Source organism: Monodon monoceros, unplaced genomic scaffold, assembly GCF_005190385.1.
Source record: "Monodon monoceros isolate NGI ecotype Baffin Bay Population unplaced genomic scaffold, NGI_Narwhal_1 Super_Scaffold_20, whole genome shotgun sequence".
Taxonomy (NCBI): Eukaryota; Metazoa; Chordata; class Mammalia; order Artiodactyla; family Monodontidae; genus Monodon; species Monodon monoceros.
Genome location: NW_021703777.1, coordinates 101,442,885 through 101,465,746, shown reverse-complemented (window position 1 = coordinate 101,465,746; position 22,862 = coordinate 101,442,885). Strand labels below are relative to the sequence as shown.

The window sequence follows — 22,862 nt, the reverse complement described above, 5'->3', positions numbered from 1 at the left end:
TCAGGGCTGCTGGGCACAGTGTGCCCTGCGAGCAGGTATGCACTGCACTCACCCTCTGTGCTTGCAGAGGCAGACACAATCCACCAACATATTCCCACATTAAAGCTGCTCAACTTTTAGTCCGTAGAAGGAACACTTACAGGGCAGATACTGCCAAGCCCCAGACAAAAGACAGATTGCGTCTGTTGTGCAAACACACATGCACAATTTATTTTTTCCTGGGTCAGTAGAGCCGTCCTGGCTGTCCCATCCGCAGGACCCCAGGATCTTCCACTCTTCCTCCACTGAGGGAAATACATCTTTGGAAGCTGACTCCCGTGTGTCCAGGATGCGTCCTGGGGTTCCGTCGGTGCGGGGGTGGGCGCTGCTTTATACTGCAGAGTTGGAAAGGGAGAGCAGACAGTTTACTGCCAGGAAAAGGCTATGGAGCCCAAGGGCTCCTCCAGATGAAGCACGACCCATGCTTGCTCTGCTCATCTCAGACATGCCTGCAGAGACAACTGTGCACTGGTCCCGGACAGAGAACTCGGACGGGGTCCTGGAGAAGGGGGTCTGAGAGGAGGGCCCACCTGGTGCTCCACTGGACACAACTCAGGCTTAGGCAGGATGGCTGGGTCACATCATCAGCCCCAATTTATTCCCCAGTGTCACCGTCTGAGACTTGGAGCTCTCTGAGGTCATAAAATGTCTCCTGGAATTTCTGGCTTCCCAGCACCGAGCCCAGGGCTCGGAGGATGTCTCTGGATGGAGTGAACCAAGTGAGTGGGCTGAGGGGAACCACAGGAAACAGAGGGTGGTGGGAGCAGAGAAGGAGCTGAACCCACAAAACCACTTTCTGGACATTACTTGACACCAGATGCATTGATAAATTTGGAGCCAGTGATCGGTAAATGTTTTCTAAAAGCTGGTTTCCTTTACATTATACTGTCCTGGCACCACATCCAATGCCTTCCATCATGCCTTCCCTGGGAAGGACACCCACGTGAGAACACGTGGACATTAACCAACCCCCAGAGCATCCTTCATCTGCTCCCCAGAGCTGCTGCTGTCATGACTGCAGTAAATGGATCCAATTCACAAGAAAAGAAAAAGGCCACAGGGAGGGAGAGAGAGCTGGGGCCCATGGGCTTATCAACACTGGAGAACACACCTCCTACCTGCTTCCCACATCCAGTAGGAACCTGAGCCTGTGTAATCCTCCTTTCTTAGGAGCGCTCAAGCCTGGCCCGTTGCGGAGCACAGGCTCCGGACGCACAGGCTCAGCGGCCATGGCTCACGGGCCCAGCTGCTCCGTGGCATGTGCCATCTTCCCGGACCGGGGCACGAACCCGTGTCCCCTGCATCGGCTGGCGGACTCTCAACCACTGCACCACCAGGGAAGCCCCACTTACACTATGTAAGGATAAAAATTCACATGGAATCTGGCCAGGGCAAATGCTCTCAAGCGAGGATGGTGAGGAGAGGGCACAGGAAGGAAAGAGGCCAAGTCTCCAAATTTCCAAAGCAGCAGGGCCTGCTCCATCCGCCTCACTGCCAGGGCCCTTGGCCTTGAGGCATCACTATTAATAGAGCAGGGATGCTCCACCCTGTGCCCAGATGTGATGTGTTCTGGAGTCACTGCTTCACCGTGATGTGAAACCCCAAGTGTCCCACCCAGCGTGAATCAGCAGGGGACTGGGGTGCTGCCCATTCATAGCAAACAGACAAGCTGTCAGTGAACAAATCCGTCTGATTCTCGCCTGCACAGTGCTGGTGGCCAGCCAGTAATGCACCAGTGCGGCTACGCCAGGTCTGAGAGTACTGACATCTGCCAGACTGATTGGTAAACAGCCACTGCCCAGGAGCTGCCCAATCCAGCAACCAAGGGGGTTAAGGCCTGGTCCAGCAGGGGCCCCAGGGACCCTGCTCTCAGCTCATGGCCAGCCATGTCTCAAGAAATTCCTGTTGTTAATGATTTTTGACACTACCCCATTCATAAACAGATAGAAAACGGCTGGAAGGAAGGAGATGCAGGAAGATGCGAACAGTAAAAGCTTCTAGGGAGGGCAGGGAAGGGATCCGGCAGGGGAGTGGGGAGTGAAGGGGAATGGTCACATTTTATGTTTCTCCAAAAGGTCACATTTAAATATTTTACAATGAAATGGTATTCATGATTTTTTTCTTCAAAGAGGAGCATTTGCACCAGGCCTGCACAGGACACAGCCACGTATGTGCTCTATGCCCTCCCTCACCTCCGTGGCACACGCAGGGCTCCCTGCCTGCTGTGCCTCTGGCCCCTTCTTTGCCTCAGGAGTTTGGGACTGTCCTCTTGGGTCCTTCCTCTGTCAAGTCCTTCTAGAAGCTCACCTCCCGTAGATAGAGAACTGCCTCCCAACTGAGTGCCCACAGCACCTTGTCCATGGAGGGAAGCTCTCCGCTGGGACACTGCACCCCGACAGTCTAGTGACTGAGGATCTGTCCACCTGATTAGAGCTTGAGGCCAGGGGCTTCTCCACCTCTTCATCCCCTGGCGGTGCCCAGCTCAGGGCCTGGCACCCAGTGGGTGCTGGATTTAGGATCACAGTATCATCGTTCATCTCCGTACATCCCCCAGCACCCAGCAGCAAACTTGGACGCACTGGCCATGTGGGAAGCATGCTGAGTAAAGAAGTGGGGGACGCAGGCATGAATAAATGAATGGACAGGAACCTCTGGGCCTCGGTTTTATAGACCAGCGAGGACCTGGAGGGAGCATGCGTGTGGCCTGGGGAGAGGGGGAAAGGGACTGCCCCGGACGGCTGGCTCACTCATGTCTATTACTCGCAGGCCGAAGTGGGACAGCATCAGGACCATGTTCAGGTTCTCAAACTCCTTCTCCAGGACGACCCCGTAGGTCTTCAGGCCGGCCAGCTCCACCTCCAGCCTCTGCTGCCGATTCTAAAAGAACACCAAAGTGTTCAGGCAGCTAGCTCCAAGACTTTCCAAGGGAATGAATGAATGAATGAATGAACGAACAAACGAACAAGTGAATAAATAAGTATATAAATATGTATATAAGTAAATGAGAAAGTAATAAGTAAATGAACAAATAATTAAAAGTAAATAAGTAAATAGGCCCCAAGTAGATAAGTAATCAAATAAATAAACAATTAAACAAAGAGGGTCTTGCAGCTGCTCTCAGAATCCATGAACATAGTCAATCTCCCTTCCCCACACCTCCAGTAAGTAAAAGAGCTACCCCACTGACACAGCGCCCACTTGTTAAAAATCCTATTACTTCGTGCTGGACCCTTTATATCACTCAGTATCTCACCCTCCTGCTGAGGATGTGTCCCCACCTGGGAAGCGAGGTTCCAGGGTGTCAGTGGCCTGCCCCAGCCCCATAACCACGGACGGGAGCCCAGACCCACAGCTGGGCCTGATTTCTGAGCCAGTCCTTCTCATGCTGCCATCTACAGGGCCCTGGGGGCCAGGATGACATGGGGCAGCCCCAGGGCAAGGGCTGTGTGTGCAGTGGGTGGGCTCCCACCCTGGAGAAGGCTTGACTGTGTGTCCCACCCTCAGCCCCTCCCAGCATCCCTGGGAGGCAGGCGTGGTGGTCCTCCTCTAAGATGTGGGCTGGGAGTTCAGTGAGATGCCTTGCTAAGAAGGTCCCGGACAGTAAGGGACACCCCTCCCCACCCCGGCACACACTCTCCCTGCCGCCCAGGCTGCTAAGCGAGGAGCCCTGGCAGGGCCGATTTCCAGGGACCTATGTCAGGGGGGTCATTGCACGATGGCTTCAGATAACTGGGGTATTTCCTTTTTTTTTTTTTTAAACATTCACTGTTCTTCAAAGTTCTGTAACAAAACTACACTCAAAGGAAACAGGAATTGCAGTGGAACTTTGTGGTGCACAGAAGTGTGGGATGAAGAATCTGCTGGAGGCATTGGAGGGGACAGCCCCAGAGGGCGATGCCGTGACGTCCACTGGTACCCTGCCAGGTGGATCAGTTCATGTAATCGCTCACAACCACCCCATGGGGCGGACCTACTGTTCCCCCCAGTGGTGCACGGAGAGACTGATAACCGGGGAGGTGAAGAAATGAAGCGGAGAGCCCGAGGCACACAGCTGGGGGAAGAGCCTGGATTCCAACCGCGAGAGCCTGTGCTCGGGACCACAGCAGATGCCACGTCCTTTCTGGACCTCTTTAAGGCTTGTGCTTTTTAAGTAAGCACCAGACTTCTAGGAATCCCTCCCCAGGGAGCTCAAGGATGAGTGTAAACACTGACAAGAGTGTTCACAGTGTTATTATAATATAATGATTGGATGTAGCCAAAATGTCCACCAACTGGGAAATGGGAGTCCATTATGGTTCATCCACATAATGACATATTTTGCAGTCATGAGAGGCAATTCATACAAGGACATCGGAGGAGATGTGAAAATGCTTACTTACTATGGAATGAAATGGCAACCGTAGGAATCAAACTGTGTGGTTTTTATTCCAATTTTTCCTTTGTTTCTGTCTCTCTTCCTACCTACCTACCTATCTCTACCTATTTAGATAAATACAGAGATATATAAATATATAGATAATATACAAATGTATCTATGTAAACAGATTTAGATATTTCTGGAAAACAAGACTAGAAGATGCTACACAAATGTTAATGATGCTTCTCTAATGATTGGATTTCATTTTTCTGAAAAATTTCAAAATGTCTTCTGAAATTTCAAAATTTTCTTCAAGGAATATAACTTAATTTTTATTCAGAATAAAATAACACATTTAAAAATTGTGACTTTTTGCACGGTTTCACCACATCTTCTCTTTGCTTTCATCAAAACAGGTACCACCCATCAATGCATCAATGTGCACACACTTGCCAACTGAAAATTATTCCCAATCCACACCAGGCAACCCTCTTTGTGGTATGTGGTCCAGACCTCCTCTCATGGAACAGGATGCGAGCAAGGATGCTCGTCACACCCTAAGCTGTGGTCACGGAAGCTGGTGCAAACCGAGGCCCCCAACGGGGGGAGTGGGCCAGGGAGGTGCAGTGGGTAGAGAAGTAACAGGCCAGATGCCATGGGGCAGCGTGGATGAACACGGAGCCTTGAGTGAAGCAAGCACGCAGCACAAGAAGGCTCACAGCACAATTTCTCTACGTCGGAAACACAAACACTCTGTATTTTACAAGAATGTATAACAAGTATGCTCTAGCAGGAATGGTGGGGAGGCTAGTGGCACCTTGGTTTGTGATGCGTTATTTCAATCGGACCACATGGTCTTCTTCCCCTGCCTCCCGACCCCACCAGGTAGGGCCCTGAGCTGAGCAATGGGGCTACAGAGATGGAACTGGGCGCTTCCCTCCCGAGCGCCTCACCTGGAACTCCAGCAGCTGCCTCTGCAGGGCCTCCTGCTCTACTTGAGCTCTTTCTAAAGTCTTCCTCAGCTCTCTGAGCTCAAATTCTTTGACTGGGAGGAAAGGGGAGAGAAGGCCGTCTTTATCTGTTCTTTCCATCAAAAACCTCCCCTCCTCTTTGAACTGCACTTCACACAGGCAACAGCTGGGACCCTGACATGTACACGGCATCCTCTAAACCCTTTTTAATATTGCCTATTTCATTCTCTGATAATATAAAGGACATCTATCCATTGGGGGAAATAAGAAAGGAATAAAGAAAAACAGTACCTTCCTCTTGCCTGCCAGAGGTAACCACTGTTAACATTTGCACAGATTCACATATGCATAATTTTATAAATATAGTTGAGATCGTAGGGAAGTTATGAAGAACATGGGTCTTGGAACCCATCCCATCTCAGCTCACTATCTATACAACCATGGGCAAGTTACTTAACCTCCCCGTGCTGCACTTTTCTCATCTTTAAAAGGAGGTGATACTATAACCGACCTCACAATTAAAAGGTAATTTGTATAAACTTCTTAGGCCTGTGCCTGGCTTACCGGAAGCCCTCGGTTATTTCCCATCTGATTATTATATTTACTTATTGTTATTCTCGTAGTTGCAACCTTTCCTTTTTTTTTTTTTTTTTTTTGTTCCACTTAATATTATAACCTATTATGTAGGTTGCTCTTACTAGGATTATAAAACCCTCGGTCACCAAAGTTACTAGGGAGTTGTAGAACTTGACTACTCACTTTTCAGAAGTTTAAAGATGAACTCTTGCAAGAAACGTAAGTCAAGTGAAGCAAAATTCGTCTCTGGAATCAGGCCTCTGAGTGGAAGTGGATCAGGGCACTCAGCTTCCTCCTCTGAGTCCCCTTTGTTCAAATTCTGACCTACCTCTCCCTCCAGAGGCTCCAGATGCTTCAAGCACTCAGCAGAATCTTTTTCAAATTCCCCTAAAAAGCAAAGACATCCTGTGTCAAAAGTCAGCCCCTTGAGCATAAGATGAGCGGCTCCTCTGGGTCTGGCCCTCTGTCCAGATATGGGCAAGCCCGTCCCTTCCGAACCCCAGTCCCTGCGCCAGGTCCCCAGATGTACAAGAAGAATGTACTGGGACCAGTGCCAGATGGAGGGCAGCAAGGGAGGCTTCCTGGAAGAGGGGCTCCTTGACTGAGATGGGTATCTTTTTTCCAAACCACTTCATTGAGATCTAAATCACATACCATACAATTTACCCATTAAAAGTATATAATTAAGTGGTTTTTAGTATATTCAGATATGTGCAGTCAGCACCACAATCATTTTTAGAACATATTCATCACCTCCCCAAGAAAACCCTGGTTCCATTTAGCCATCACCCCCCGTCCCCCACCCTCCCTCAGCCTTAGGCAACCACTAACCTGCTTTCTGTCTCTACAGATTTCCCTATTCTGGACATTTCATATACAGGAAATCATACAATCTGTGGTCCTTTGTGACCAGACTTTTAACTTACCATGTTTGTTTTCAAGGTTCATGGACATTACAGTACATATCAGAACCTCACTCCTCTTCAGGCTGAATAATATTCGACTGCACGAATGGACCGTATTTTATCTATTTATCAGTTGATGGATGTTTGGGTTGTTTCCACTTTGGGGCTACTATGAATAATGTTGTCATGTACATTCATAATATTGTGTGAACATATATATTTTGTTCTCTTGGGTACATACCTAGGAGTGGAATTGCTGGGTCATGTGGTAACTTTAAATTTTTGAGGAACTACCAGACTGTTCGAAAGTGGCTGCCACGTTTGATATTCCCACCAGCAGTGAATCAGGATGTGATTCCACCATATCCTCCCCAGCACTTGCTATTATTCACCTTTTTGATAGGGTTTTGAAGGATGAATAGGAGTGAGACCCAGTACACAGAGGTGGGAAGGCCATTCCTGTAGAAGGGCAGCTTGATGAAAAGAAATTACAGAGCAGGGAGCTACAGGGAACCATTAGCAGTTTGAGATTCCTGGAAAGTAAGTGGGGAGGTAGGGAGTTGCTTATCCGCTACAGCCCCCAAGCTCATAATAATTACACAGTGGACACCCAGAGTGTGCCAGGCATCACGGGATTAACTCATTTCCTTACGACGGCCCTGTGAGGTCAGTATTATTATCATTATTCCCAATTTTGCCCTTGAAAAAATGAAGGCAGTGGGCAGAGAGTTCAGCCAAGGTGATAAAGGCAGTAAGTGGTAGAGCAGGGATTCAAACTCAGGTCCTTAATGGTGACAGGGTGCTGCCCACCTAAGATGTCACCAAGGCGGGGATGACTGTTGTCGCCACAGAAAGGAGACATCAAGTATTAAACTACCAGAGCCTCCTATGGAGGCAGAGGGCACCCTAGTGGCTGCCCAGGACCATTCCTGCTCACGGGGATGGGTTCTGTTGCGGTGATGAAAATGTTCTAAACTTAATTGCAGTGGTGGCTGCACCTATCTGGGAATATACTGAAAACTACTTTCTGTGGGTGAGTTTTATGGTGTGCGAGTTAGATCCCAATAACACTGTAAAAACAAAGAGCTCTGGGACCTTGCCCCATACCTGCTTCCCACCCTGGTTTTGCTGAGAGGGAGTGGAGAGCTGGGGAGGGGACCGCTCAGGTTCTTCCGGGGCGGTGGCAGCAGGAGCAGGCGACTCCCGGGCTCACTCTCATCTCAAGGGGTTGGGGGGTCCCAGGCAACGAGAGCCACATGAGGTCCTGCTCTGCAAGGATGAGTGGCTACTGCCCCTCCCATCAGGACCGAGACTCAGATACCGCAGCTGCTCAAAGCCCTGCTTTCCAACAATAGCACAGCAATTAAGGCAGACATGGAAACGCTCTTGACAGCCTGACTGTTAACATAAAGCTGGTAGGCGGTGTAGGGAGAAGACGAAGCAAGGTGTGCCCATGTCTGTTTCCCTTTAAATAACTGCAAAGGCCCTCAGAGAGTTACATGGAATCAGAGCCACATGTACCTACAGCCTCATGGTCCCCTAGTACATGATTTTATAGATTTTGAAATGAGCCGTAATCCTCTCCAGCGGGTAATTTACACAGTATAACTCTAGGCATATGGAGTGCACACATTATACTCAATTTCAGGTAATGAGATTCATTTTTACTTTCATTGCCATTATTCACCTTCAACAAGACATTACTGAAGGCACTTTATTTCCTTACAAACCCCAGACAAAGGTGAGCCTCCTGTACATTTGTGCATTCCCTCATCAAATGTTTATTGCAACTCTACTATGGGCAAGAGATATGTCCTAAACCACATGGCTCCTTCCTTCCAGGAGAGCAGACGTGTGTGTGTATGTGTGTGTGTGTGTGTGTGCGCGCGCACGCGCATGCACGCACAGTCATGACTGTGTGTGAGCATGTCTTGTGTCTCTGCATGTGTGTGCACACACACATGTTGCAGGGTGATGGTGACAGTAGCAGGGGATGATAATTACTAAGCAAAGGGTACATGTCACACCCTCAGGAGCCCCCCACCCCATGTCTGAAACCAGGAAAGACTTCCTGGAGGAGGTGACATCTCAGCTGAACCAGGCCTGCACACGGCTCTGATATCCATCTTCAGAAGAGCCCTGTGAGGCGGGCGATTTCAACCTTACTTTACAGATGAGGTAGGGGAAGCACAGAGAGGTTAAGTAACTGGCCCCAGCCCACTCAGCAAGCAAGGTGCTGAGAAGGGGCTACACTGACCAGAGGCTGGTTACCTGTGAGGTTCTGCAGGTGCTGCTTCCCCAGCAGGTGCTCCCGCTTGTTATGCAGGGAACTGAAGAACTGCCTGCAGGTCCGACAGTACAGGTCATCGTTCTCATCCCCCTGTGGACGGAGACGGTTTCTGGTGAGCAGGGAGGAGGCGGAATCCCACCTTCTCTGAACATAAAATTAGCTTAAAACGGCAGATGGGCTTCAGCGGGGCCAGGCTGGGTCTTGCTAGTCCTTTTTTCACCTGTGAGATCGCTTGCCGGGTTGAGGCTTTTCTGAGCACAGCTGAGAATTTCAACTCATCCCAAGGCCTCTGTCACCGAGTGAGAGAGAAAGTGTTAGGAATATGGCAAAGAGGGTACGACAGGGAGGTTTTGAGAATTGGTGGTGTTGTCTGAGTCCACAACCAATTCTGAGTTTTTCATATTTTCAAAGAGTTTGCTTTGAAAACATCAGCAAAATGAACTCTGTGACTAAATGACAAAGATGTGTCCTTTTATCAAAATACATATGTACTAACCTGTAGGTGCTCATATATCCATGGACTATTCTGGAAGATGCACTAGAAACTGGTCATAGTGGAGGCCTTGGGATGCAAGGATGGTGTGGGGGAGTGAAGGACTGGGGCTCTGGGCACAGAACCCACCTCTCATGGTAAACCTTTGTGCACTGTTTGCATTTTTTTTTTTTTTTTACCATGCACGTATGTTATTTTTAAAAGAAAAACAGTTAATTTAAAAAAACATAGAGCTGTACGTATTTGCTTACATTTAGTTCAGAGACATAAAAACTCCCCAAGCTCTGACAAGAGACGGTTCCTGTCACAGACTTGAAGTGTCCCCTGCTGCCCCGAGAGCTGGTGGGGAACTGACCATGCTCAGGACACTCTGCCACTCACTCTGCTTCTCAGGAATCCTCTCCCGCATCAGAGGGGCACTCCTTCAGCCCAGAGATGTGCCCCCAACTGGAAGACTGTCTGTAGGGTTTCTTCCGCACCCTCTGTGAGGCTTGCCTCTGCCTCTCACTAAATGAGCGGAAAGACCGGCTAAGAGAGGCCGGGAGCGAGGGGGCCCCAGGGAGCTCCACAGCGGGAAGATGAGGGCTGGCAGAGGGAGGGGGACTCGTCAGGAGGGAGCTTCACGGAGGAGAGAGAGGCCACTGCCGAGAAAGGGCCCCAAATGCTCATCGAGGCCAAGACATCAGAGCAAACATCCAAGCTGCACGTACACCTCAACAAAAAATTCCATCCTCTCACTTTTGCTTATAGAAATACGTCATTATTGTACGGGGCTTCCCTGGTGGCGCAGTGGTTGAGAGTCCGCCTACTGACGCAGGGGACATGGGTTCATGCCCCGGTCTGGGAAGATCCCACATGCCGCGGAGCGGCTGGGCCCGTGAGCCATGGCCGCTGAGCCTGCGCGTCCGGAGCCTGTGCTCCGCAACGGGAGAGGCCACGGCAGTGAGAGGCCCGCGTACCGCAAAAAAAAAAAAAAAGAAATACGTCATTATTGTAAAATTAATCGCGCATAGCCCAGGGTGGTGGGGCTGAGCCTTTTAGGTTTGGTGACCTTTTGAACAATTATGGGAGGGACCCAAAACTCATTCAGGTAATCCCTAGTACAAATCCTTTCACAACCTGAAGCCAAGACTAGGAACCACTGTCAAGAGAAAATGAATCACAAGGCACCCAAGAAAAAGCGTCCAAGAAAAACAATAGCCAGGAACCATTTATCCTATTTCTCCATTAAAGTGTGAGGTCTTCATCTATGAGAATCAGTGCGTGTTTCCCTGCAAATTCAACTAGAGCAGCTGCACTTTCATTGGGTACCAGGCACTGAGCTACTGGCCCTTGGCCTCTTGGCTTCGTGCCCCTGCATTACTAGGCATTAACAGGGCAGCCCCATAAAGAGTGTGACACACGGTCCCACCTACGCTGGTGGACAGAGATATGAGACATGAAACAATAACAGTGACTAATATTTTCAAGCCAGGCATGGACACTGCATGACTGTCTGCTCTTACATCGTTCAGTTATGTTCTGATCTATATTTTGTTATGAGGAAGGCCAGCCTCAGACTTAAAGGTGTTTGACTAAGGTCACAGAATGGGTGAGGAAGAAAGGCAAGGATCTAAAAAAAAGCATGGTGCCTTCTGGCATCCCTCCATGGTGGGTGGGGGACATGGTGAGTAGGGAGATGGACGCCAGGTCATGGAAGGCAATGGGGAGCCAGCGCAGGCTCCAGGGAGAGGATGGCTGGGTTGGTGGGAGAGTAGCTGGCTGCGCAGAACAGACCCCTTCAGGGGGAGGGGCTGCCGGCGGGAACTCCACTCATGTGGCTCCTTTCATAGCGGCTCCAGCCTGGGCCACAGAGGGCTGACCTTTCATGTGGACAATGGACTCAGGAAGTCCTTTGCCCTCTGTCTCAAATCATTTTCTAATGATAAAAGGTGGTGTACTTCAAACAATGTTTAAAGCTATTACAAATGCGTGTTGAAAGTGACAGAAAAGGGGGGGTGTAAAGTGAAAAGTAAAAGGTACCCAGCTCCCACTTCTACTCACTGTACTACAAGAGCTTCTTGTGTAGCCTTCCAGAACGTTTCAATGTAAGCACATCTGCCCCTTAAGAGTCACTTTCAATTGTTCTTCATTTGTTAAATATACACATTTCATCATCAGTTAACTTCAAAGGGGAAACACCTACAAATTACACCTTAGCTCAGACCACCTGACAAGCCCGGTCCCCACTGCCCTGTCTTCATCCCCATCCGCAGGCTGTCTGCTCCAGGCGTCCTGAACTGCTCAGAGCCACACACACACACTGGGCTGCTTCCCATCCCCGGGCCTTTGCAATTCTTGTTTCCCCAGCCTAGAGCTCCCTCTGTGCTTCATTTCCACCTGGCCAGCATTTCCTCTAGGAATTTCCCATCTCCTCTTCACGAGCATCATCTCAGAATCACCTGCCCTGAGACTGACTCGCCCAGAGTCAGGGGCCGCTCTCACCGTGCACTTGTCTCCATCACAGCAGATCCCGGTGTGAAGTGTCGCACGCTTGCCAGTTTCCCCTGAACGGGAGCCGTGGGGCTGTGCTCACCCACCTCTGCACCCTCAGCCTGGTCTCCCACCTCCCACTGAGCTGGGCTCAGTGCATACTTGTCCAAGGAGCACACAAAGAGAGGCCTCCATAAGGGACTGACGTGTGAGCCACACTCCAGCAATGCATGAATCCTGTGCCCAGATGCTGCGGTTTCCTGGGGCTGCCATAACCAACTACCACGAACTGGATGGCTTAAAACAACAGAGGTTTACTCTCTCATAGTTCCGGAGGCGAGAAGTCTGAAATCAGCCTTACTAGACCAAAATTAAGGTGTGGGCAGGGCTTAGGTCCCTCTGGAGGTTCTGGGGAGAATCTGTTCTTGCCTCTTCCAGCCTCTTCTGGTGGCTGATGGTTTCCTTAGCTTGTGGCCGCATCGCTCCAATCTCTGCCAGTGGTCACACGGCTTCCTCCTCTTCTGTGTCAAGTGTCCCTCTCCCTCCCTCTTGTAGGGACACATGTGACTGCATAATTCCCCTCCCTCAAGATCTTAACTTAGAGCACAACTTCAAAGATCCACCGGTTTTTTGCCATATAAGGTAGCATTCACAGGTCCCAAGGATTAGGACCCAGATATCCTTTGGGAGGGACCATTTCTCAGCCGCCCACACCAAATGAGGGTGATTATTTTAAAACCACATCCCCCTGCCCCCCCAGCGAATACTTACGTCAATTGCTGAGAAGTCAAGGCCCTCGCTCTCAAACTCACATCCTAGTGTACCTGTTCCTGATGGAGAAAAAAACAGCATCATTTTACAAAGCACCTGTCTCAGAAAAGGCCTCAGCCTTATTGCAGAAGCATCAACTCAAGGGTCAGAAGCGCCTTCTGAGGCTGAAAAGATTTATCCTAAGAGGTCTCCATGCTTCCTGCTGGAGGATCAGTGCTTGACTTCAGCTGCACAATTTCAGTAGAGGTCTGAAAATCCCTTATTATAAACCAAGAGGAAAAACCGGATACCTCTGACTTCAGTTTATAAACACCTGGCCAGGTACGGAATGAAGATGAGAGAGAAACAAGGAAAAACATACACAATTCATTTTTTATTAGCATGGCAAAATCTAGTGGTATTTTTTTATTATTGTAATTATTATATTTTTATATAGTAAACTTTTAAATTTTACTGTGTTTTAACTAAGACAGAAATACATCTTATTTAAAAACCAAGCTCTCTTGGGGCGGCCTTTCTTTGTAACACGCCAGCTTGTCATGTGATGACAATCTACAAATAAGCACAAAAATAAGAAGGCAGCAGAACTCCAGCATGGCTGAAGGATTAAGCACGATGCGGTGTTCTCTGTGAAGTCTGACATAGCATTTCTTTTTCTTTTTTTTTGCAGTACACGAGCCTCTCTCTGTTGTGGCCTCTCCCGTTGCGGAGCACAGGCTCCGGACGCGCAGGCTCAGCGGCCATGGCTCACGGGCCCAGCCGCTCCGTGGCATGTGAGATCCTCCCGGACCGGGGCACGAACCCGCGTCCCCTGCATCGGCAGGCGGACTCTCAACCACTGCGCCACCAGGGAAGCCCTGACATAGCATTCTTAGGGAGAAAAATATGAACAGGGAATGACAGCTGCTCATGGGGAGACTCTTAGCCAGAGGTCTCAGGGCACAATCGGCTTACCTTTGACATTCACATGAGGACCAGAGGCCTCACAGCTCCCTCAGAACCACTGGACACCCCACTCTGCTAATACTAATTATATGCTAGACCAGTGGTTTTCAATGGATTATTTTCATCTGCAGGTGCTTGATTGAAAACAAATGTTAAGTGGAAATCCAAGAAATACAATGGGCCGGAGTGGAGCTGCCTGTGGACCAACTCAGCCCTCTGCTTGCTTTTGTAATTAAGTTTTATTGGCACGCAGCCCCACCTGTTCATTAACATATTGTCTATGGCTGCTTTCCTGCTACAACCATAGAGTTGAGTGGTTGCGACATAGACTACAGGGTCCACAGAGAATAAAGTATTATCTAGTGCTTTACAGAAGTTTGCAGATACTCTCTCTGGATGAAGCTGTGGCAGAGGGGGGAGGCTCATGCCCCAGTGCAAAGGGTATGAAGCACGAATTCTTACTGAACTCGCTGTGTGCCAAGCACTGAGCACCAAGCTCCTATGGTTTAACTCGTTTGATCAGCACCAGGCCCTGTGCAGGAGGTCCTATTACCGCCCGACTTTCTATATGAGGAAACTGAGGCACTAAATAAATGCTTTAGTGATTTGTGCAAGATGGCAGAGCCAGGATTTGGACCCAGGCATTTGGACCGCTGAGCCCACACCTGACCACTATGGAGGCAGCGCTCAGCCAGGCCCAGGCGGGAGTGAGAAGCGGCAAAGTGGAGAGCTGATGGGCTCTGCCGGGATGCCGGTCAGCCCCCAGCATGGGGAGGGCAGGAAGAACCCTCAGGATGGACAGTGACGGACCCCGCACCACTGGTGAGGACACCCCATGCTGCCCTGAGGCCATGTGCCCCTTGGAGGGGAATGTGCCACGGGTGGGGTGGCAGCCCTGAGTCTGAATGTAAACTGGGCCTCTGGTGGGCACTGCAGTTGATACAGCTTCCAGTAAGGATGGTAAAGACGGTGAACAAGAAGCGACCTCCATGGTGAAGGCAGGGTCAGCAGACAATAAATGGAGTTCGCGTCTCTGCCTTAGGCCTGCACCCCCAGAGGCACACTCTGAGACAAGGATTTTGGTGCAAGCGGGGGTTTTTTTGGACAGTGATCTCAGGAAATGCTGGTAGAGGAGTGGGGAAGTGGGTCGGGAAAGGGAGAAAGCCAGTATGGGGGGCCTTGCTGAGCAGAGGCCACTACAGTCAATAGGGCGCAGTCCCACCAGGAGCCTCGAGGGGGCGCATGGGACACATCTCAGCATGGCGGGTTGCGGGAGTTGGGGTGTTTACCTGCCATTCTTGCCATTCCTGTGCGCACTGGTTTAGGGATGCTCAGTGTGTTGATTCCTGATACATCAGGCCTGACTCCAGTTGGGCAATGCCGGGGCCTGCAGTAGGATGCTGTTGGCACGTGGGGACGTGCCACGTAGATGCTATGGGGAAGTGGACCCCCAACGTAATCAGAGTGTGGTCCCTGCACCAGCAGCCTCGGCAGCGCCAGGGGCGTGTTGGAAATGCAGACCCCAGACCTGCTGGGTCAGAACCTGCATTTTAACAAGAGTCCCGGTGATCCAGGGTACTTTCGAGCTTGAGAAGCAGTGAGTTCCATAACTGCGGGTTCCTTTCCTCTTTCTAAGGACTAAGATGTAATCACTGGCCCAGCACTACCTGACCGTTCTCTGACGTTCCTGAGAAGGAGGGAATGAGATGCCTCCTCTTTAATCAGGTACAAGATGTGTCTCAACCCGGCCAGAAGAGCCGCAAAGGGAGACCGTGATGCCAGCGGCTTTGTTCGGGGCGTGGCTCTTCCCCCTCCCCCAGCTTTGCAGAGGTATAATTGACACGTTTAAAAATGTATATACTTAAAGTGTTCAAAGAGGATCTACTCAGTGAATTCAATACACAATGGCGAAAGGATAATCTCTTCAATAAACGATGTTGGGAAAACTGGATAACCACATGCAAAAGAATGAAGTTGAACACTTATTTTACACCATACACAAAAATGAACTTGAAATGGATTAAAGACTTAAATATAAGACCTGAAACTGAAAAAACTCCTAGAAGAAAATGTAAGGAAAAAGCTCCTAGACACCAGTTTTGGCAACAGTGCTTTGGATATGACACCAAAAGCACAGCAACAAAAGCAAAAATAAACAAGTGGGACTACATCAAACTAAAAAGCTTCTGCGCAGCAGTCAGCAACATGCAAAGGCACCTACAAAACGGGAGGAGATACCTGCAAACAGTATATCTCACAAGGGGTTAATATCCATAATACATAAGGATGTGAATGCTGACCAAGGCTGAGACTAGCACAGCATTTTTCAAATGTGCCTTCTGCTGTAAAACATCCCATAGCCTCAGGCCTGGGAGGCAGAAGCTGCAGCCCACCCCAGCCAGGCCCCACTCACCGCACAGCGCCTGCACTTTGTGCGCTGCCCGCCTGCGCAGGAAGGCTCGGTAGGCCTTGGAGCTCTGGTAGGCCTGCAGCTCTCGGATGTAGCGCTGCTTGTCTTCAACTGCCTCATAAACATACCTCTGGAAGAAGGAGCACAGAGATTCTGAGACTCTCCTAATCCGGGGGAGGGGGGGGCGGCTGGGGGTGTCCTCTTGTCCAACTTGCCTCAGTCTTTCTAGGATGGTCCCAAGAAGCTATTGCTCATCTTCCACTTGCACACCTGCTGGGATGGGAACCTCACTACCTAACAGCAAGTTCATTCCTTACTTGAATGATGCAGACCACAGAAAGTTTCCCTTCCAATCAGCTGGAATCTGCCTCCCTGTGGCTTTTACCATTCTGCTAGGTGTGGTCTGATGACTGTAGAGGAGGGTAGCACACAGCTCCCCTCCCCGCCTTGAGGGACCTTACAATTCTATTCAATTATCACACAAGCAAACATCAGTGCTTAACTCTGTGCAGGGTCCTGGGTGGGGCACTAGTGATAGAGACGAATCAGACCCAGCCCCAAGCTACCCCATCTGCTACTGTTTTCCCTCCATCAGTTAACACCTGTCTCAACCTTCCTCCCCTGGCCAAATCTTACTAATCCTTCAAGATCTATCACAGAACATTTACCTTCTTGAGCATCTTTCTCTGATGCCCCCAGGTTGACTCAGGGCACTCCCACACTGGTTTAGGTGCCTCCTGGAGACCCCCTGCCCCTGGCACAGACCTCTGTCCCAGGCACCCCTCACCATGGATTGTATGCATCCACTTCGGAGGTCCCGACAGCCGAGACTGTGAGTTCCTTGAAGGCAGGGACTTGGATTCATCTCCAGCCACAGAGGCTGGCACCAGCTGGTGTAACCCAGGGACAACTACTGTGTGTGTATGTGTGTGTGTGTGTGTGGGGTTATCTAAGGGTAAATTGGGAGCCAGAACCAGAGGTGCTTGGTGGAGCCCCACCTCTCTCCTCCCCCCAAGACCTAGCTCCAGCAGACAGCCAGAGCCCCAGTCTGCTCTTAGCCAGAGTCGGGGGGCCCGCCCAGACTGGGACAGCCAGGGCTCTTCCAGTTGTCTGACTGGCTACTGGATCTACCTCCTGAATGGTTGCAAACCTGAGTAGCAAGGAGAAGAATGTTATTAGTTGATACCATGCCCCCAAATTAGGATTTCTCTGAAGCACGGGGTTGGCCAAAAAGTTCGTTCGTGTTTTTCCGTAAGATGTTATGGAAAAACCGAAATGAAGTTTTTGGCCGACCCAATAGTTAATTTGAAGCAAGGGTTTTCTACAGCTAAAAAGTTGCAAGTGCAGGGGCTTAAAGAAGCTCATCTCAGAGTCTTTGCATTTAACCCAAAGAAAGGACACTCCGGAGGCAGCAGGCAGTTCTGGGAAAAGTATGGGCTCTGGGGTCAGACATACTTAGAAGGAATTTGGGAGGGATTTCGTAGGAAGTGATGCTGAAGCAGGCGTGTCTTGATCAGTGTGACTGGAATGTGGGGTGGGGTGGTGGCAGAAGTTGACATTGGACATGAATGCCATGATAAAGGCATGACTGTATCCCCTACGTTAGTGTTTCTTCCCCTGTGACCCCAGAACATACTTCCCTAGGAAGCTAACAGGTGCTCTGTGTATAAGGGGTTCCATGGTGGAATTAGTTTGAGAAAGCCTCACAGGAGACAGGACAGAGATTCTCACACCCTTAGAGTGCTCTGCTCCGTCTCTCCTTCCACATCTCATTCCAGGAGAGCATGGACCTCGCCTGAAATATTTTTAAGTGAATAAAATTATATTAAAATGCTCCAAAAGAAATTCCTGCAGGGGGAAAAAAAGATCTGTTTCACCTGATTTACTCCAGAATTTCCTAAACTTATTGGACCATTTAGCCGCGTTTCATGGATTCGCCCTTCCTCCTGACACAGTTTGGGAGATGGTGGATGCCAAAACCAGAGACCAGTCATTGCTTTGAAGGGGTGGGGCGAGAGGCACCTCCCACCCGCGTTCTGGCAAGTTCCCTCTGGCTCCAGTGTGAAGAGACAGACCAGGAGGGAACAGCCCCTAATCAAGGCTGCAGACAGCTAGGCCCACTCCTCTGCGCGTTCCACGCAGAAAAGGACTTACTTGCTTTTTCTCTGGGGGCAGCTGAGCCCACTGAGCGGCCAGCATCTTCGTGATTTCCGTGAAAGGCAGATCTGGGTGCCTGGCCCTCAGGGGGCTCCTCTGCTCATTTAGGAATATCACGTACCTGCACCAGGAATGGAACAAACACAACAGCTCTGAGCTACCGGCTGGAGCGGAGGCCGTGGGGCCTGCTGCAGCTACTTCCACTTTCAGGTTTTCAGAAAAATAAACAGTCATGGGTTTGCCCATATTTTTCAATCTAACCAGTGAAATGGAGGTTAATCAAAAAGGGGAAAATATTTGAATGGCTGGCTTATCCAGAGACTGATGGAAGACCTAAGGGGGACCCCCCCCAATGGGAGGGGCATGAAGACTGAGTGGGCAACTCACTCAACCCACCGAGCCTCAGTTTTCCCCTCTGTGTAATGGATATAACACCACCTGCTCATGAGGTTGTTGTGCGGCCCAAATGCTCCAGGTACAGGCCACCCTCCTGATCAGGGATTCGGGTTGAGGGAGAGGGAGAGAGGCTGTGGGCATTGGGGTGAGACAAACCAGTCTTTGGAACAAAAGCCATGTCCACAGGAATTACAGGAAAACTGAGAAAAGACCTTCACCCTTAGAAATGTGCGGACCCTGAGGATAAAAGAGAAAAGTGCACAAGCTTCCAGAGGAGCAAAGTGACCCTCAGAGCAGTGGGAAGTGACTGGCCTGGGGCCTCTCTTCTGCAGCCTCCGATGGCAGGGGACAAGGGATGGACGGTCTCAGTGCACTTGGTGGGGGAGGGGGCATTTTGAGCCTTGATGAAGGTTAACTAGCTCCCCTGAGGCCGTGGAGCATACATATCTGCAAGCCTGAAAGGGAAACCAGACCTGCTGGCCTCACAGCCACCCTCTTTCCCGTCTGTGAGCCAAGCCCAGCTCTCCTTTGAGCATCAGAACCTTATTCTAGCTTAAAGAACTAAGCAACCCTCCCTCACTCCTTGGCGTGTGAGGCCCCGTAACGATCAAGGGCCCTGAAAAACAGACAAAGGCTGAGATGGGATAAGAGGCCATCCAGGCCTGGCACACAGCAGAGGCCACAGGGTGAGCCCAAAATGTTACCTTAACATCAGTCAGGTAATCTCCCCATCTTACCCTGTCCTAGGAGCGCGGGGAACAGGAGGGTCCCTTGGGGGTTTCCTTTTCTTGCCTTTAGGCCAGCCCCCTTTCCTTTTCTGAAAGAGTAATACACAGAGGAAAACCTCAGGATTGTCAACAATGATTTACCATATTTGAATCACAGCCTACAATACGGCAACATACTAAAGTGTCCTCATCACAATTTACCCACGCGGCTTCTGACCTCCCGGCAGCTCTGCAGCGTAGCAATAATCGTGCCCTGAAGATGAAAGAACCGAGGCTTGGAGGACATCATCACTGCCCTGGTGTCCCTAGAAGGCGGGGGAGCTGGGGACATTCCCTCCCATTGTGTTACGACTGCACACGCACGTTGGGCGCAATCAAGAAGGCAACGTGAGGTTTCTGTAACTCGCTTCACAGTGGGTGGGGCCCGGCCTCAGCACTGGGGACAGGGCGTAAACATCTGAGCTTGCCTGGTGCTCAGCCTGGGCTCCCATCTCAGCTCTGCCACTTACCTGTTATGCGGCCTCAGGTAAATTAGTAACATCCCCGTGCCTCCGTTTCCCCACTTGTAAAATGGGGATCACAAAAGTCTGAACCTTGTGGGTTGCAGTGAGGATTAAATGTGGAAATATTCATGTATTTCTTAGAACAGAGCCAGGCACCTAGTAAGTGCTCACTAAATGCAGGCTGCCACAATCGAATGCAGACCCCGCCTGTGGCAGCCAGCTCTCAGGAGGGAGACCCAAGCTGCCCCTCTCTCTTCTGTTCACTGCGTTTCTTCGGTCATCAACAGTGCCTGTGCCCTTGCTGCCACTGAGGCGCTGTGCCATGTTCGGAGGCTAGAGGGCTGAGTAAGACGCAGACCTGGCCCTCAAGCAGCCCAGTCTGATGCAGGAGGTCTGATGCATGTAAATAATGGCAACAATTCATTACAGGGATAACAGTTACAGAATGACAGCCTGGACACCCTTCCATTCACGTCTCAGTTTCAAATTTTCCTAAACCAAACACACACACACACACACACACGCCACTAATGGTGGAGAGTAATCAAAATGTGGCCTTAAAAACCTCTGTTTCAACTGTTTCAGCTTTCCAGTTTTCAAAACTCCCTCCCAGACATGCCCATTTTGGCCTTTCCAGGGCCAGGAGACACGAAGTTGGTCAGTGGCCCAGCAGGCTGGCTGGGTGAGGATCTGGCGCTGCCACAGCCAGGCCACATGTGCTGGGGGCCAAAGGACATAGGAGGTCAGGGCAGCACCTGGCATGGGGCCTTGAGGAACAGGAGGGTAGAGCTCGGGCCAGGCAGAGGCAAAGAGCCAGGCTAGTAGCCACGTGTGTTAGAGAGAGACTGCTGCAGAGCACCTAGCAAGGTGCTGGGCATGCTGTAGCTGCATGACAGAAATGACACTCAGAAATGACAAGATATGACACTCTCCCTTGTTCACTTCCTTGCTGATCCCTGGAGTCTGAAAGTGAAGGACAAGCCTTTCAGGACCCTGGACAGCTCCCGGGTCCTGCGGTCAGCTCTGATTCCATACAAGAAAAACTCAAACCGTTTCTACAGTCCAGTTCACTGGGAGCTTTCCAACACACATGTTCCTGAATTTGAGTCTCACATTCCCCACCAGAAGCAAAGATGTCAATCATCCCACGCCACAGGAAGACACTCAGAAAGATGAATGACTTGGCCACTTGGCGGCTTCTGTTAGAGCCGCGCCTTCTGAGGGAGACCCCACAGCTGCCTGGAGTCACGTGGGATGTGGATCGGCTCGCCCAGCCGTGCATCACAGCTGCCACCTCCTGTCTGCCTGCTCAGTTCCTCTGCTGTAGCACACAGGGGAAGTTGTTTGTTTGTTTTTAATTGGAGGAACCATGTTCATTTATTGATATTTATTGTACTTCTCTATATTCTAGTTTCATAAGTCAAAACTAAAACTAAAATCGCTTATCATTTTACTGCCATCTTTGGTTCTTTGTTTCAGTTTCTTTATTAAAAGAAAATCCTTCCTGAGTGTTTTCTTCGTTTGCCCGGAAACCATAGTTACGGAGACAAAGGCACTTGGGAAGGCTGCAGGGATACTTTTCTCTGAAGCTTTTTGTTCTCGCTGAATTTCTCACACAAGATTTATACCAAATTGACTCTGCCCTAAATAGAGCCACGTACACAGTGAGCTGATCATTAGCACAAGGTGTTACTACATGGAGAGCATTTCCCACACACTGGAGTACATTAGTTTCAAAGGAAAAGCAGAAGTAGAACATGATTGAGCAAGGAAAGACTGATTACAAAAAAAGCGCAGTCAGCAGGAAAGCAGGAAATCCGTGGATTGGCAAAATTCAAGGGGAAAAGATCCATTTCAATTGGATTCTTGACCAGCACAGGACTTTCATGTTCAGACTGTAACAGACGGTGAATTTTGGATATCTGGTTTTATACACAGAATTTTCTTTTACAAAGAATACGTCCATTGGGAGTCAGCAGGGTGTAGCAGAAGGTATGAGGGGCTTGAGTGACAGATACGGGCTCACTCCCTGGCTCTGACATACTGTAAGCCTGAGCCCCCCTTACCTCTGCAGCCTAACTGTGACACAACAAAAGGCAGCACTGGGGTGGGTTTGTAGAGGGCCAGCACAGTCCCAGCACAGAGCAAGGCTCAATGCATGTATGTTCCTTCTCTTTACTGATAAGGTAAAAAAACTCAAGAACATACCAATGAACAGGATTCTACAAGGCAACTGAGCAGATCCCAAGGAGAAAAATATTTCAGTTTATGCAACTAATCACGTCAATCATTTGGGAACCAGATCAAAGCTCAGATGATTATAATCATGTTTGGGAAAAGGATCTTGGCCCCTGTGGTTTTACAATCAACTCCCCCAGCAAAGTCCAGGTCCTGGTTTATTTTCCCACTTAGCCACACTGTGCACTCCACTCCACTCCTCACCAGCTGCTTTTCCTGCACAGAGAATGAACGGGGGCCATCTCCCAGGTGAGAACTGCTCACCTCACTGCAGAACCTTCACCAGAAACCCTAAGCTTCCTGGAATAGTTAGTTAGGCCCAGGAGCCAAGCTCTTTGAGATGGAATCCTGCTCTGCCGTTTACTGTGTGACCCTGGGCAAGTTCCTTGACTTCTCTGTGCCTCACAGGGTTGAGAGGGTTTGAAGAGACAATGCCCAGGAGTGCCAGCCTAGAGCTCGGAGCACAGAACACACTAAACACGCGGGTGTTATCACTCACGTCACGATGCCAATGCAGCACGTGAGGCCCTCTGTGCCTGCCCTGGACCGCACTTGCCTTTCGCTCCTCTGCGTCCCGCTCCTTCGGGTCCCCCGGTTCAGCCAGTACAATG

General features: G+C 50.1%; 1 long non-coding RNA gene across 1 annotated transcript; it reads right to left on the bottom strand.

Annotated features, from left to right (window-relative positions):
* Positions 1-217: 217 nt before the first annotated feature.
* Positions 218-5,405, bottom strand: LOC114902502. Its single transcript, XR_003795517.1, has 3 exons — positions 5,350-5,405; positions 2,787-2,916; positions 218-374 (listed from the first exon to the last, which is right to left on the bottom strand). It is a non-coding gene; the product is annotated as an uncharacterized LOC114902502 (long non-coding RNA).
* Between the last annotated feature and the right edge of the window lie 17,457 nt (positions 5,406-22,862).